This window comes from Acomys minous, assembly GCF_964271855.1.
Source record: "Acomys minous genome assembly, chromosome: 7".
Taxonomy (NCBI): Eukaryota; Metazoa; Chordata; class Mammalia; order Rodentia; family Muridae; genus Acomys; species Acomys minous.
Window position 1 is genome coordinate 13,239,121 of NC_140488.1, and position 18,123 is coordinate 13,257,243.

The 18,123-nt window shown below is 33.6% G+C and overlaps 1 pseudogene across 1 annotated transcript; it reads right to left on the reverse strand.

The window, feature by feature from the left end:
- Positions 1-263: 263 nt before the first annotated feature.
- Positions 264-8,727, reverse strand: LOC311601953 (DNA polymerase delta subunit 2-like; annotated as a pseudogene). Its single transcript has 2 exons — positions 8,716-8,727; positions 264-1,393 (listed from the first exon to the last, which is right to left on the reverse strand). The product of its transcript is annotated as a DNA polymerase delta subunit 2-like (transcript).
- Between the last annotated feature and the right edge of the window lie 9,396 nt (positions 8,728-18,123).

The window sequence follows — 18,123 nt, forward strand, 5'->3', positions numbered from 1 at the left end:
TCATTTTGGGAGCAGGATCATGCCATAAATGCAAATTTGCATCACATTCCATTTACCAAGACTTATTTTGTTCAAAAATTTTCCTTTTATATTTCCATCACTGTCTTAACATTTCACTTTATTTTTTAAAAATATATCTATATAGTTTATTTTTAGATTTGTAAAAATACATGTTTTATTTACAGGGATCATCACTCAAGGATGAATGGCCTGACCCAGTTCCCTCTCATAAAGGGTCCTGACCTCCCAGGTCATTTTCTGCTTCAAAGTTTGCCTGCAAAGCTGATAGGCTGGCAGGCCAGGCTGGGTAGGTTCACCAGGCAGGCAATCTGTGTGGAATTAAAGTCAGGAATGGCCACCCACAGCACCACCTTTTCCTCAAGACCTCAGTTGATTTTGGAGCCAAAGCTGGGGATAATGCCACAGACGTAGGCATGAGGGCACTCTGGAAAGATGATCAGGTCTGTTTTGTGGAAGGTGTCCGGATCCATGGGGCTGACGTGACAGACCTGCAGTGTACACTCTAGGATCTCTAATTAGTCTTCCGTGCCAGAAGATGTCAATCACATTTTGTCCCTATGTTCCAAGGAACCTTACTCCATAGATGGTGGCTTGGTATGGGTTGGTGACTAGTGGGAGTGTGGAATAGCAGTGGCCAGTGGGAACCTGCTGGAGTGCAGGCGCTGCTGTGGGAGAGCATAGTTGGTTGGGTCAAATTCACCTGGCATCACATTCCACTGGTACCGAGGCACTCAGCTGCAGTAAGATCTCATCCAGCATTTTCACTGCCTGCACTCTTGCTGCCTGGGTTTTCTTGGTGAAGTACTCGGTCTTGATGATAGAATCTCTGCTCTCAGTATTGTGTCTAACAAGGTTGCTTGCAAGGATCACTCAAGACAGATGGGTGGTACTACATTGTCCTCCTTCATTGCTGGGCTGTCCTGTCACCACATCCACCAGCAGCTGGGTGTGGAAGAGACTCTGACCACCTCCTCCTCCCATACCTATCCCGGACACCAGCAGAAGAAACCTGTCTGTGTGGAGTGGGGATACAGGCTCCTGTGCAGCCAGATCAGAAAGGCAGTGATCCCCAACCTGCTGTTGTCTTTCACAGAGCCAAATACCACCAAGATTATTCCTGTGACCAACTTTGACACATTGATGGTGTCTTTCAGTTTGATATGCTGCTACTCATCTTCTAAGACCAGTTCATCATCTGGGTAGATATATTTGTTCTAGGAAGCTGGGGTATCAGGCTGTGCTTCTCCTTGATCTCCTGCAGTCTGGAGAGTTGGAATGTCATGACTTTGGATAGAGTGCCTACCACATAGCACTATTCCCCAGGCTGCAACTCACATGGCTTCTTCACTCCAACTCCACTTTCCCAGAGCAGCTAAGCTGTCTCACCAAGAAGGGTCTCATCTAGATAAGGTGGTTTGCATAAATGTGGGCATACAGAAACTCCATGGGCGAGAGCAGATTGACACTATTAATGATATTCTGCTATGCTTGCAGACAGGAGCTGTGCTCTGAGAGGCTCCATCCAGCAGCAGATTGAAATAGATGCTGAGACTCACAGCCAAACATTGAAATAAGCATAGGGAGTCTAGTGGGAAAGTGGAGGTGAAGGATAGAAGAAACTTGAGGCTACAGGAACTCTACAAGAAGACCAAGAGAGCCAACTAACTAGGCGAGCAGGGGATGGGGGATGGGCATAGGTGGTGGTGGCTTACAAAGATTGAAGCACCAACCAAGGACCATGCATGGACTGGACCTAGGCCCCCTACACAGATGTAGTCAATGGGCAGCTCAGGCTTCATGTGGGTACCCTAGTAAGGGTAGTGGAAGCTGTCCCTGACATGGACCTGTTACTTGCTTTTTGATCACTTCCCCCTTTGCTGGGCTGCCTAGACAGGCCACCAAAGAAAAGGGTATACTCAGTCCTGATGAGACTTGAGGATCTGGGGGGGGTTGAGGGGGGGCTCCTGTTCCCTCAGGAATTGAAGAGGAGAGATGGGGAAGAGGGAGGGTCTCAAGTTGGGCTAGGTATGTGTTGGACATTCCCTCAATCTCTGCTCCATTTTTAACCTTATACATCTTATAGGTAGAGTAATTTTTTGGTTGAGGGTTTTGTAGGAGGTCTTATGTTCCTCTCTCTCCAGGGAAGTCCTGCCAGGCAAGGAGGTGGACACTTCTTTCACTTGCTTTGTTAGAGTTACCCCAAGATACTTTATATCATTTGTGGCTATTGTAAATGCTGTTCTTTCCCTAATTTCTGTCTCAGCCCAATAGTCCTTTGCATATAGGACAATTACTGATTTTTAAAATTAATTTTGTATATAACCACTTTTGTAAAGTTGTTTCTCAGCTGAAGTTTTCTGGTAGAATTTTGAGGGTCATTTATGGAATATCGTATCATCTGTTGTTAATGATACATTGCTTCCTTTCCAATTTGTATCCCTCTACTTTCCTTTTTTTGTCTTATTGCTCTAGCTAGGACTTCAAGAATTATATACTGAACAGATAGGGAGAGAGTGGGCAGCCTCGTCTTGTCCATGTGGAGTTGCCTTAAGTTTCTCTCCATTTAATTTGATCTTAGCTATACACTTGCTGTATATTGTCTTTATTGTGTTTGTATGTGCCTTTTATCCCTGTTCTTTCCAAGACTTTTAACATGAAGAGGTATTAGATTTTGTCCAAGTCATTTTTAGCATCAAATGAGATGACCATGTTGGGTTTTTTTTCTTTCAGCTTGTTTATATAGTAGATTACGTTGAAGTTTTTTTCTGTATTGAACCACCCCTGCATCCCTAAGTCAAAGCCTACTTGATCATGGTAGATGATGCTTTTTATGTATTCTTGGATTTGGCTTGCAAGTACTTTTATTGAGTATTTTTACATCAGTGTTCATAAGAGAAATTGGTCTGAAGCAATTTCACTTTATTTATTTATTTATTTATTTATTTATTTATTTATTATTTTAAATGTGCCTGATGCCTGAGGGAGTCAGAAAAGAGAATTGGATTCCTTTTATCTGGACTGGTTGGCTCTAAGACACCATGTGGATGGTAAAAAACTGAATCCACAGCCTCTGAAAGTGTACTAAATAATTTTACCCACTGAGTCACCTTTCCAACCCCTTCACTTAATGTCATGCTCAAAACATTTCATGAATTGTATATAAATTGCAAAAAGGTTGAACCCACAATGCTGAAGGGGCTAGGTGACTACATAGGCTCCTTCACTGACTACATTAATTTTCTTTGATTTTTTGATCTCTGAATAAGCTCGGTTCAAATGTGTTCCTCTACAACAAAATATTCTTTATTACAAAAGGTATATTAAACTTCTATTAATCCTAATATGCAGAACATATTCTTCTTGCAGAATCCTTTCATTTTTATTTTACTTTTGTATATACTGCTCCATCTGCTAAGCTTTTTTCATCCTTAACCTAATCTCAAATTGTTAGTTACCTTTTAAGTAAAGGTTCAAAGACAAATTACTTAATGAAACATTCTCTTCTATCTCTTGAAATAGTTAATATGGTATTATCCCAAAGATTTGAGGAGTGAATTAGATATCTATTCCAGTTCCCATGTGATTGACCAACATTTTTCTCAGCCCTACTGTAAAGGTGACAATATCCAATAATTCATATAAAACTTTACCAAACAGAAGAGCAACAGTGTTCAGGGAAATTAGTTCAGAAAATATAGAGACATCAGATTCCCAAAGCAGTATCATCTCATTCTGTCTGTTCATTTACATCAGAAAAACATTTTTAGTTATGCAATATTGTATCAATTTGAACATATTGCTCTTACCATAGAGTTTCATATAAACTTTATAACACTACTCTCATATAAAAATACTTACTGTTGAATATAAGGGTCATTCCCTACTTGGTAACATTTGTCCAGTAGACAGTTCTTATGATGGGTAATTTTATTTGTTTGCTTTATGAATTATATTAAACATAATATTTACTTTTATTTATGCGTAATGGGTGTTTTACCTGCGTGCGTATGTGTATGAAGTGCATGGGTAACAATTGCCTATGTCCCAAATGCATGTAGTGCCTGTGGTAGTCAGAAGAGGGAGACATACCCCTTGGGTAAGGAGGTAAAGTTTCATGTTGGTGCTGGAAATTAAACCCTGCCTCTGCAAACCCAGGCAGTGGTCTTAGGACATAAAACTTTGAAAGTAGTTAAAAAATAATTTGTAGGATATATGCAACAATGTTCTAAACAGTAATTGTGGCCGAGCGTAGTGGCGCACGCCTTTAATCCCAGCACTCGGGAGGCAGAGGCAGGCGAATCGCTGCTAGTTCAGGACCGCCAAGATAACACAGAAAAAGCCTGTCTTGAAAAAAACAAATCAACCAACCAAACAAACAAAAAATAAACAGTAATTATGGCAGCGTGAAACTAAAAGCAATAAAAGCAGACTTGAAGGGGTGCTTTACTCTTTAAGAACACTTGTTCCTTTATTGGAAGGACAGGAATTCAGATTCTAGTACTCAGACAAGATGGTTGTCAGTAGGGCAAAGCAGGAAAATTGCTGTGTCTTGCTGGTTTCCTGACAACCCGAGAAGGTGAAAGCTCCAGGTTCCAGGAGAGACTCTACTCTCAAAAGAAATAGAGAATGGTAAAAATCGACATGTGGCAACTTCTGGCCTTTAGGGTGTTCACAGCATGTGTTCTCTCTCTCTCTCTCTCTCTCTCTCTCTCTCTCTCTCTCTCTCTCTCTCTCTCTCTCTCTCTCTCTCTCTCACACACACACACACACACACACACACACACACACACACACACACACATACACACACGCACAAATATATATAAATAATAAAAAGTATAAAAACGAAGAAAATAATTAAATTAGGACTGCATGAAAATAAAAGAAAAATAATAAAATTTGTCCTAGATAAGATATCAAAATAATAGAATGGGAAAATGGCTTTTTTAAATGTTTTATTAATTTATTCTTGTTACATCTCAATGGTTATCTCATCCCTTGTATCATACCATTCTTCCCTCCCTCCCATTTTCCCCTTATTCTTCTCTCCTATGACTGTTGGGAAAATGGCTTTTAAAACCATATATTTGATACTATGAAAAATATCAAATAAATCTAGACACATTAGTAGCTTTAAAATAATCTAATTAAACATATATTTGATTGGGCTCATAGGGCCTCACAGAAACTAAAGCAACAAACGGGGACCTATACAAGTCTGAACTAGGACCTCTGCATAAACCTTAGGGTTGTGTAGATTTGTGTTCTTGTAGGAGTTTCAACAATGAGGATGGAGGGTATTTCTGACTCGTTTGCTTGTGATTAAGACTGTTTTTCTCTTATTGGATTGCCAAGTCCAGCCATAATATGAGGGCTTATATCTTGTTGGGTCATGTTCAGTTTCTATCACTGAGAGGCTTGCTTTTTTTAAGAAAAAGGAAGAGGAGTGTATCTGGGGATAATGTAAAGTATTAGAAAAAAATAAAAGTTTATATATATGTATTATATATCTACATATATAAATATAAATTGAATAGACATCTCAGAAAGAAATCATGAATGACAAATGAATAGATGTAAAAGTGTTCAACATTATGGACCAATAAGCAAGCAAATACCAAAACAATAATAAAATATCAGACTATTGATGTGACATTTGAATAGCTATTACTAAATGACAAAAGATAAATATTGCTAAAGATGTAGGAGGAAGGAACTCATGGATACTATAGGTAAAAACAAACAACAACAAAACAAAATTACTGTGTGATCTAACCATCCCATTACTATGTATATATCCAAAGGAAAAAATTACTATGCAGAGGAAATATCTGCATTCCATTGCTCATTGCCCACCACTCACAATAACCAAAAAGTAGACTCAATCTAACTATCCATCAATGTAAAATAAATTTAAAAACTATATATACAATGGAATATTATCCAACCTTAATTTAGGAATTTCTGATATTTGTTATAACATGTATTAATGAACATGAAATAAATCATGGAAAGTGAAAAACATTGAAAAAGACCAATGTTTAATTTTACTTTTATGTGTATCATAAAAAAATAAAACTCATAGATACAAAGAGTAAAATGGTGACAATCAAGGGCTTGGGGACTGGTGGTGGTATTAGTTAGATATATTTTATTGTAAAAATTTTATATTAAAAAATTTTTATATTAAGTATTCTCACATACAATTTAAGAAATAAATATGTTAATTAGTTTATTTGAGTCAATATACAATGTAGACACATTGTAAAGCAAATTGTGAAACATTATTTGTCATTTAAAACTAAGTAAAAATGGAGGTGAATGATTTGGGCTTTAAGAGAATAAACATTTCTTGAAATTTCTAAAAATCAGTAAATACACAGACACACACACACACACATATTGAACCTCAGTCAAAAAATAAAGTTCCTTTTATTACTTTCTTCCTTGTTATTGATTCTCCTGAATGATGAACAAAAAAGAACTTGAGTAATTTACATTGAGGTTGGAGGTAGAAAGAATATAAACTATGAGAAAGTGAATGATTAATCTTGCTACTCCTCCAAAAGGTCCTTAAGCCCCAGAGTGATGCTACAACTTCGTACTCACCTGATTAGATTTTTGTTCTTATTATGATGGTAAAGTCAGGCAAAAAATTTAAATAAATTAAGAAAATCCTGTCTTTTAAACAATATTACTGTGAATCCTCTTATATAGTGACTTTTTATATAAAATAGTTATTACCTTCAATTTTTTCTAAATATTTGCGTTCTATGTAAGGAAAATCTATCTTTACCTTTATTGAGCTGGTACTTGAATGATGGTAGGTAGATAAATCCTTGAAAATTATAGTTACAAATTATAAAATGAATTATAGAATAAAACACTAGTTTTGCTTCCATGTATATAAGATTAGCTCATTCATGAAATTACTGCCATAATTAAAGGAAGTATAAATTGAAATAATCATGCTCAAGTGCTTTAAATCAATTATTCAACTTATGGATGTACAGTTTTCTACTCTAAAGTTTCTAAGTTTGAGTGAAGTGGTAGCAAGTATAAATTTTATTAGCATGTAACATTTCATTGATTGAATTCACTGACAAATCTACTTTCTCTATCTTTCTGTTTAATATGTAAAATAAGAATTACTTGTTTTCCTTAGGACAGACTATTATCTGTTTTCTTTGTATATTTTAGCAATAAAACAGATGCCATCTGCTGGCTAAAAGAAATATACAATGTAACAGATTTTGAAAATACTTTCTGGAAATAAACATTCCCTGTGATATTGCGAACTTATTTTTAATCTATGACATATATGTATGTCATAGATTGTATATATATGCATGTATATACACACATATACATATATGTATGTATAAATTTTCACTACAGCATGAAATTTTAAATATTCATAACTTGACACTCAGTGGAGGCGAGATCAAATGACCAACCCCATTTTAGATATTTTAAATTTCTTAAACTTCTTTGCAGAATTGACTTATATTTTGATACATCTTAGTGTTGTTATATTACAACCATGTTACTATGCAGGAGCCAAATGATCTTCATGTAGAACCGCTTGTTTTCTAGGTGTACTGAAAAATGATTCCTTTCCTTCAGCTTACACAGAAAAAAAATAGGCAATGTTGAAAAAAGTAATTTCTTCTGATTTTTTTCTGGAAGTCTCTGTATATATTTTGCCCTTATCTTTAATTATTTAATCCATTTTGAGTTAAATTATATGTTGTAAACAGCAAGATTATAAATTTCTTCTTAGCACTACAGTTCAAAGGATTGTCTTTTCTATTTTCATTGTGTTACTTATGAGACATACTGACCAAAAGTAACTTGAAGAGGAAAGTGTTTATTCGACTTCCACTTCCAAATCATAATTTTTTATTGATATAAGTCAGCACAGGAACTCAATATAGAAACCTGAAAGCAGGAGGAACAGGGAGTAATGCAGTTTTTTGCTGCTCTTATTTCATGTTTAGGTAGATTTCTTATACATCTCTGCCTAGGGATGGTACTCCCTAATGGACTGAGTACATCAGTTAATAATCAAGATGATCTCTCACATATAAGTCAACTTGATAAGTAAAATTACTCAATCAATGTTTTGCTTTCAGATTACTTTAGACGGTGTCAAGTTGACAAAGTATTTTCCACATTATATAACCTGACATGGTGGTAAAATCTCTTTTGCACATACACATTGGGGGGTTATTTATAGGGCCTATTCTTCTTTTTCATTATTTTACATACCATTTGTTTTAGTTGTTATATATTTCTAATACATTTTGAAATTGGGAAGTATGAGGTCTCTAAACTAATACTTTTTTATCAAGACTTTTGCTAAAGGAATATTCCTTTAAATTCTACATTAATTTGAGGATTTTGCTTATTTCTTTCTTCAGTGTGCTCAGAAATTTTTCCAGAAAAACCTTAGTTTTGATTTGATTTGTAGTGCTGGTGTTCTTAACATACTGCTACATCTTATCAAAGGAAGCTAGATAATATATATATATATATATATATATATATATATATATATATATATATTCATATGACTTCCTTTAATCCCATTCATTTATCCTTCAATAATTCTTCTATTTCTTCAAATTGTATTTCACCAGGACCTAAACCACTCCTCATTCATATCATCTTGGGCCTATTATAGCCACTTACTGAATCATCCATTTTTAGTCACAGAATTATCTTGAATTAAGTGCTTTACAGCCTGAAATAACAGTCCCACTTTACTTCCTATTTTTGCCTTTTATTATGGTTAGCCAGGTGTTCTTTCTACTTAGACTAAACATGTTCATTATCTGCTATGTGGCTAATGAATCACTCCCTTTTTACTTGCTAACTAACCAACCACCAGCTGGTCAATGCTTCCTTCATGGGAATTATAAATTTTCACTCTATCCCTGGTACCAGGAATTCAGATACTTGCTTAGTGGAAATTCCACAAAGTAGGCCTCACAAACTATTGTGACACAGGGTATCATTGTACAATATACACAAAGTTATCTTCAAATATATGGTCAACTTAATTGAGAAAACCTCAGTTCATTTCTCAAGGCTTAGTGAAGTCTGGAAACAGGTTTACAGTAGCATCCAAAGATTAACTAAAGCATGTTTCTGTTGTATTTATCAGAAAATGTATTAAACTGTGCTCTTAACAAAGAGGATGAAGGAAAGACTTCCCAATGTGTTTAAGGGATTTAGAACATTTGTTATTTTGTGGCTTGGATCAATTATTGAGTAATGGAAATGGCATTGAGCCCATAGTATCTACAGACGTACTTATTTGATATTCCTTGTTTGTTTTGTTGTGTTCTAACAAACTAATGAAATAGGTTCACAATTAGAATAGATAATGTGTTTACAAATGTAAATAGATTGTGTTTAAAATAATATGTTAAGACTACTAACTTGTAGATAATATGCCCATTAACAATAAAGAGATTCATAGCACAGAACGTAAGGTTTTCAGAATGCAAATATAATTTTGCATATTTGTAATAAATAAAAATAAGCTGGAAGAAAGATATAAGTATATGCCAAAGTGAGTTTTAAGAAAAACATTGTAAAGCTCAACATGGTTAAGTTATTGGTCTAATGTTAGTATTGGGTCAACATAACCACAAAATCTATTCTTGTACCACTACACCAAGATTCAATGCATAAGACTGAAAAATAAGACACTGGTATATGAAACTAGAAAAAAAGTTGCTAGAGCAAATTTAGTATGATTATATCATATTTGAAGCTAATGTTGAATGTTTTGAACATCTGTTACATGAAACTATGTGGTAAATATTGACAACATATATTATTATAAACATATATGTACATATAATTTAATGACAATGTGAATATATATGTAAAGATTTGTTACCTAGAAATTTCTCAAGCTACTAATATATATATATATAGTACATATATACACATATGTGTAAGTGCATGCAAACACACACACTCACACACACATAGTCATTTTGACCTCACATAATTTTTTAAAGAAAAGATCCATACTTAAGCACAGTGTCTTATATAGAAATGTATATAAATCATCCAAATTCTGATGTCTCCCAATAGAATAAAGAAAACTAACATGGTCTCCTTTATTTCTACTGCCTGCCTGAAAATTCCTTAAGTATCTTAGGCATAATACATTCACCGCAAGTTCCAGGCACATATGTAACCACAGCACTCAAGAGGCAGAAGCTGGTGGAATTCTTTGAATTCAGTGGCAGCCTGATCTACATAGTGAATTCCAAGTCAGCCAGGGCTGCTCAGTGAGATCCTGAACTAGAAAAATATCTCACCATAAGTAACTTGCCAAGGATATTGAATATTGAAATCACTTATTTTCATACATTTTTGGGCCCTTTCTTTCATCTTACTTTAGACTTTACTCTTTCTCATGTCTCTTTCACAGGCTTCACATACTATCCCACATTTCTCTATCTTTATCATTTTATCATAGCCTCCAAATGTCCTCACCACATTTGCATAGACTTTTCCATTGTCAACTATCTTCACTAAAGCTGTGCATTTGTTACAAGTGAAAAGGGTTTTCTTTGAGCCTATATGTGAACCCTGTATAAAGGAGCCTGAGAAAGAGTCAGAGAGCTTGTCTGGATCAAAGGTATGAATAATAGAACATCCAACAATCTAACTTCAACTGTTCTATAATTATCATTGTTATGAGAAAAACATTTAAAAATCTTTCAGTGAATTACCTGTCCTAGTAGTTTTAGTCCTAAAAACTAAGCAGCAGTTAAGAGATCATATTAGGTACTCTGGCAATCTGTTTTAACACTAATTAGCTAATGAAGTAATTAGCAAAGCAATATTACTACTATGCTGTATATGATTCACATGAAATTTCATGTGCAGATACACAATACAGAATTGCTAAAAATTCCATTTAGAAATATAGTAGTGTATTTAATATTTCTCATTCATAGGCAATCAGCTGTGGTGAAGGAAGCTGTATTTAAATAGTCAAAAATGAAGGTTCCAGCAGACTTTAAACAAAGCACATGAAAGACAATTGTATATAAGCTTTGTTTTTCTTCTTGATGTTTCCACATCAAGGAAACACACCTCTTGATGTGATGGTTTATTTCAACACAGTAAAATTGAAGTGTTAGGTCTATTTTAACCACCTATGTATATACATATTTTAAATTATATAGCATATTCTGTCCTAGAACTACAATTGTCAGATAATATTCATGGAAACACCTATATATAATTGTGCTGGACATTATTGATGTGAATGGTCATGAATTTGGTGTACATATTGTTGTACATTTTGAATGCAACATCATCTAACATATGAATATAATTGTTCTAAGTTATTATGCATTTATAGGTGATGAGATGCATATTTTCACTAGCTATATGCTGAATATATATGATATATATGATACATATATATATGTACTTACAAATACATATATTTTACTTAAGTTTGTTTGTACTACATGAAACTATAAGGTAGATTTTAAATGTACTATAAAATATATGCATCTTAACAAAACTACAATATGCCTATGAGTATATTAATATACTCACAGACTAAACTAAATTGAAAGAATTTATGAACCCTTCATTTAGCTTTCATTGATTTATCCTTTATTTCTAATACATAATATGAAAACATACATCATTTTAGGGCACTATCATGCTGTTTGAGAACTTACTGGAAGATAACTATCATTATACAATTTATCCAGAGCAAAAGAATGTCCAATACTGAAAATGAACCATAAAGCAACTGTGGAGTTGGGATGATGATGGTGTATACATGTGTGTTCTCCACTTGTGACAAGTACAATGTTCAATTCTAGTGAAGATTGTTGACAATGGAAAAGCCTATTCATATGTACAGAAAGAGACAAATGAGCTGTCTCTATTCCTTCAATATTCAGTTTTGATGTAAAGCTAAATTTGATCGAAAATATAGTCCACAATGTGAAAGAAACAAAAAAGAACATAATAACAGATCCTAAAATTATGACATATATAAAATATAGCATTGATGAAGAAAATCTCTTCTGTCCAGCAATAAATGTTAATTCAAAAGAAGCACATAACTGTCTTAAAAGGCTGTGTTCATTATTTTAAATTATAGGAGTCTAATTTTGTATGGCCTTGTACAAAACGAATCACATAGATTGGTTCTTGGAACCTACCAGTGTATATTGGATAAAAAGTGAAAATATTTTAAAATCTTTTCTACAAAATGACCTACAAAATGGAATGAAAGCATAAAATGGTACATGTGCAGAGTGAAAGAAATAAAAAAGAAGCACTATGTAACAGCCCTAAAACGTGGTGTGTGATGAGGAGTGTAAGATGCAGGAGACAACTGTATAACCAAATGAGATTAAAATAAGAAAAAGGTTGACTTTTACTAATTGAACTGGAAAACCTGCAGAAGGTGTGCTAACTTAAATGTTATGCTAAAATAACCAGAATATTTATTGTATCAGTGCCCAGGTCAAAAACAGAAGAGAGAGGGCAGAATCAGATGTGATATAAAACAGAGTACTTTGGGATTTATGAGAGCGTAATTTACTTTAAGAAATGCTTTTCTGGACAAACTTTTGACTTTATAATTCCACAAAAAAGGGCAAACACAGTGAATATACATCACAAAATGGGTGGCCTAGCATGGATAAATATTGTAACCTTAAAATAGATAATAAAACAAATACATTGAGATGAAATAAAAACTGGCAAGACAAAAATATGCTAGAAGATACATTCTACAAAGTACAATGGCATTTTAATTTCATAAAACATTGTATAATATTGGATTATTAAAATATTTAAAGATAAAAATTTAAGGTACATTGGCCTTACTACGTACAGTGATTCACAGGGAATTATAATACACTTATTTGAAGAGAGAACATAAATCATTAAAATTTGATGTCATCAAGATGGTTTAGCATTAGTCACTGGTAAACTTCCAGAAGTTATTCAGGAAACATTGTTTAGCCTGCTATGCAGGGTATCACAATTTAATGTGGGACAAGGGAAGCTGTAATTACCAGCTGATTAGCCAGGAGAACACGTACAAAACCACTGGAAGGTCACCAGACACTGGGAAACAAATTCAAGTGCAGAGAAATTAGCCATTGATTGTAAGTATGAACAGTTTAAATGATTTCTTCTTCTTTTCTGTTCTTTTATGGGGTCTTTATGTACCTCCAGAGAAGCTTTCTAAATAAGTCTCCAGATTTCTATTGGCTACTTGACCAAACTCAGCTCGAGACTTTCAAATCAGATTTTCTAATCCATTACAATTAATTTAGAAGAAATACAAATATTACCCTAGTTTTCAAAAATAAGTCTAACTTCATATAATTTCATTACATTCGGTTTTACTAGTAAGGCATTCATCAGTTAGAATGTGCATTCTATCAGGAATATATAATCTATATAGTAGTGTGTAGTATTGGAAATGTACAAAAATTAATAAAACAACAGTCCTGTGAAAACTATACCATTGGATGGAGAAGGATAGACTTACCAACTCTAAAAGATGAAGTACACAACTGCTTGAAAAATAAAATAACAATAAGTATTTTTTAAAGAATGCTAAATATTTTTCTTAAACAATTCAGGACAGAAAAGCTTCTCCTTTTACAAATGAAATACCATCCATGTCTTCAGTGATCTCTCATCTGACATATTTGTTAGGACTCCAGAGTTTCACTCTGGATAGAGAGTAATAGAATCAGAACATGAATACATTGCTTAGTTAAGCTGCAACCAACAGAAAACAGAACAAATTATAATGGTTTTACAAGTATTGCACTATCATTAATAGTACTTATTTTCATTTGCAGCCTTATACTATTCCCTCATACAAAATACCTAAAACAGTGTGCCACATAAGAGTAAACTCAAAATTGAGAGACAGAAATCAGGTCTATAAATAAATACCTCTATTGTAAAATAACTGAAAAAAGTAACAATTCAGACAATATGTTTGAATATGGTTGTTGATTTTTAAAAAGTATTTCATGGGAAAATTGCAAAACAAGAAGATAGTGAAGTTTTTGTGTCTGAAGTCTTCTGAAAAGAGAACTCAAAATTGGTGGTAAGTAGGAAGTCAGTTGCTTTAAGAAAGAAGATCATGAAAAGTACATTGTACTTGAGATGGATATACTTTCAGATATTGTAAAATAAATTTTGGGACAAAATTTTCTATTATTTGAAAATTATAAAGTAAGAACAAATGAGAAAGAGTCATAGAGTTTGTCTGGGCCCATGGTATTAAACTGGTTGAGTTCCAGTATCGCTCCCTTAAATATGTCCTCTATTGAATCTTAATAGGTTCCTATTACCATCAATTAGATGCAGTTTTAGCTTCTCGCTATTGAAAATAAAGTAGAAAGAAAAAATTGCTTTAAATTTTAGTTTAACAAAATATAATAGAATCAATCCATTTATTATCCCCACATTTTCCACAGGTTTTACAACACAGTATATTCTATGGTTTGAACTGCTTTCTATATTGTATCCTATTTCAAATATAGGCAAATAGATCTGGAAATCTCATATCAATAAAAGTTTTAATAAAAATATTGTGAAACAGCATAGCTACAGATCTCTTCTGCCATCTATAGTTTTCACAACACCATATTATTAATCTTGATTACCAAGAACAGTTTTAGTTCTGTTATGAACAAATTTCACTATATAAATTTTAAAATGTTATATTTGAAGCTACCTTGTCAGAATATCCATGATGTCTTTTAGCATTTCAATGACTCTAAAAAAGGGTAGATATTAAACTAATTTCTGGAAAAGAAGAGAAACTCTAAGGATGGACCTCAGTGATAGGCACTTGCCTAGTCCATGCAAGACTTGATGTCAAATTTCCTGTAGCAAAAAAAGGAGAGAATATTGATATTCCTTGGTGCTTTGATGGTGTTACTGTAATAGGTAAATAACATCTTAGAGCAAAGGAACCACTGAAAGGTCGAGGGAAAAGGTAATTATAATTACTCTTCAAAGTGTCACTAAAAATAAATATGGTAGCTATGTTTATTTCCTGCCCTTGATAGCCTTGTGTATGTTAATACCTAACATTAAATACATACATATCTGTGTGATTTGTGTGTGTGTATGTGAGTGTGTGTGCATTTATATGAATAGACAAAGAGGATTTGTTTTGTTTTCTTTCTCTCTACTCATGTTTACTTTATGTGAGATTTTGCTGTCATCTAACTGAATAATTTAGTCAATTGGTCATAAAATGTTTGCATAAAATGAAACTTGTATTTAATATTCACTAAAGATTGATATAATTGTGTTCTGTGTTCAGGGAAGAGGAAGACATCTTCACTTGGAAAAAATAACAAACATGAGTTTCTTATATAGATACTAAAGGTGTATGGAAGGATGAATAGGGATACTATGCCAAAAAGCAGGCCATGCTGGTTACTTAGTCCATCACATTTTGCTAGCCAGTTCCCTATTTGTTTTTGACAATGGAATGACTTGAAAGGGGCCACCAGGCTGGAAGAGAAACAAAAAACCTTCCTTATCATTCTCAATCACTCATGTATCTTGTGTGAACTCCTCAGTCTTAGAACCAGGCATCTAGATTTTGTTTTTAAATGTTGCTTTGTATTCTTGATTTTCTCTTACTTTCTACCTTATCAGAGGTTTTTAATCAATAAGGAAATATCTGTGATGCTTCTTAAATACAGAAAAGAAATCATAATTTTGAGCTAAGGATCAATATGAACAAAGAAACAATCTTCCATATTAAGCCTTTTGGAAAATATACAGGCACTAATGCAGATGAATGACTAATAAACTGAGAATCAGTCAAATTATAGTACAGCAGGAACAGCAGGGAAATTTTTTTTCTTCCCAAGTAATTTATTTAGGGAAAATCCAAACTTCAAGTAGATTGAACAGCAACAGGGGATTTCATTATAAGATGCCAATTACCAAATGTTTTGTAGTGGCCTTTTGCTCATTTGATTCCCTTCTATTGCTTTTCATTTTGGGGCATGTGGTGCAAGAAGGGGCAAAGTAGAGGGTTTTTATGAAGTGAAGCAATGGCATTCAGCAAAATAAAAGTAATTTTTCTGGCTACCAATTTTCTATGAAAATATTCCTTAAAATGAACTACAGTCCACACAAGATTTATGAAGAAACACAAATTAAATTCCATCTTAGATAAAAAGAACCAGGATAAAACAAAGGGAGGGGAAATTCATAAAGTATGTTGACATTCATAAACAATGATTTTAATCACCATCAGGCCAAGGTTTTTATCCCAAGGCTAAAAGAATGCAAATAGTGAAGCTACCAGCTTTTCATCTACAAGCAGAAAGACATAAAGGAACTAACTTTTTAATTTTTGTGAAATATTTTGGGTAGTATTCCTCTCTTTCTTGAAACATTTTCTGAATGACCCATTTAAATATTCTTGCACTATATGGGATTCATTAAAACTATAATAACATAAAAATGCTCATGCTTGTACTTAGGATGCTACTTCCACCTTCTCAGGTGTTGAGACTTAGTTCAATTTTTCTTGTCATTGTTGGTTCTCAATCACTAGAGGCCCTTATGATTATATATACTAAGTGGGAAAGACATTTATTTGTATGTTGTTCTTAGTTCCATTTTTGAAGCCAAGTCCCCAGCAGCTGTGCAGTGTTCTTTGCATTCTTATTGCACCCACCCTGAAATTTCCATGGTTTAGACAAGAAAATTGATAAGATTCTTTGTTTGGTGTCCTCTTTCATTTTCTTTCTTTTGCTTATGTGGGTTATTTTTATTTCTGGCCTTTCCAAGTGATTTGATTTCTTATTTTATAGAACATTTCCTGCTGCTGTCCTTTCCAAATATGCCTGGCACATAGTGAATTGTGACTCTGTATTCTGGAGGAATATCAAAGATTTGGACTGTGTCATCTCCAGAAGGACATACAAGGTACCGACCTTACCATTTGATGGAAGGCAATGTACTGATTTTCTTAATTCCTTTGAATATGTGCCATGGAAGACTACAATTATTGCCTTTTATGCTAGTGTTTCACAACATTTAATAAAAGTAAGAAATTTGATAAAGTTTGAAGATAAACATCCAAAAGGTCAAGGTCATTTGCATTTTGTGCATTATAAAATAGAATCTGATATAATCCAATCCCATTGAATTATCACTAAAATACCAGATCTCAGAAGACAGGCAGTTCTTCTTCCCTTCCTATCCAAAGCCTGATGTGTCAGTGGTGTTCAGTGAAGACTTAATGGCCTAAAGTTTTTGCTTGTATAGATAATTTGAATGCAAGCTACCTTGAAAAAAAAATCTTATGTCCTGGGATTCTTAAAGTTCTTAGAGTCTAAACTAAAAGAAAAATTTCTATTTCTAGGATAGCTTACATAAAAAGTGCTAGCTTGTTTTAAGTGTTCATTTGATTCTTTTAATGGAAACCTATCAAATATTACTATAGGATGAGGATAAGAAAGATAAATAGCAATGATTTGACACAGATGATGTCTTAAAACCTGGAGAATAAACTTCCTTCCTAGAAAAGCTCTGGGTGCAGCTCTAGTTAGTTTAGAGGCTTCAGTGGATAATAAAGAGGAGAAATTTCTTGGTTAGCAAAAGGTTAATTACTTGAAATAGGTAATAATTTGAATGAGGACAAACACTTACTTGAGAGTTTGAGCAATTTATAAATTGAATACATGAGTGTGCTGAAATGTCATTCCTTTCTCCTTTATCCATTCTTCCCCTCTAGGCTAGTCTGTTCTTGCCACTAGTCTTAATAAATGATAAAAGCAGAATCTTTAATGAATTAGAGTCATCTTATATAATAATTTCCAATTCCGAGCTGTAAAAAGACCCAGATACTGTTACCATTTGAGCTAAGTTCCACAAGTCGGTAGGTCTATTGCCAGTATGGAAATTATACAAGAAATGATTCTCTTATCACATTTCCATTATGTTTATTAAATTCAAATTCTTTTATGAGACATTGCTTTCTTTAGAAATTCCTCTTTCCTAAAATATAACAAACCTTTACAAGCATAT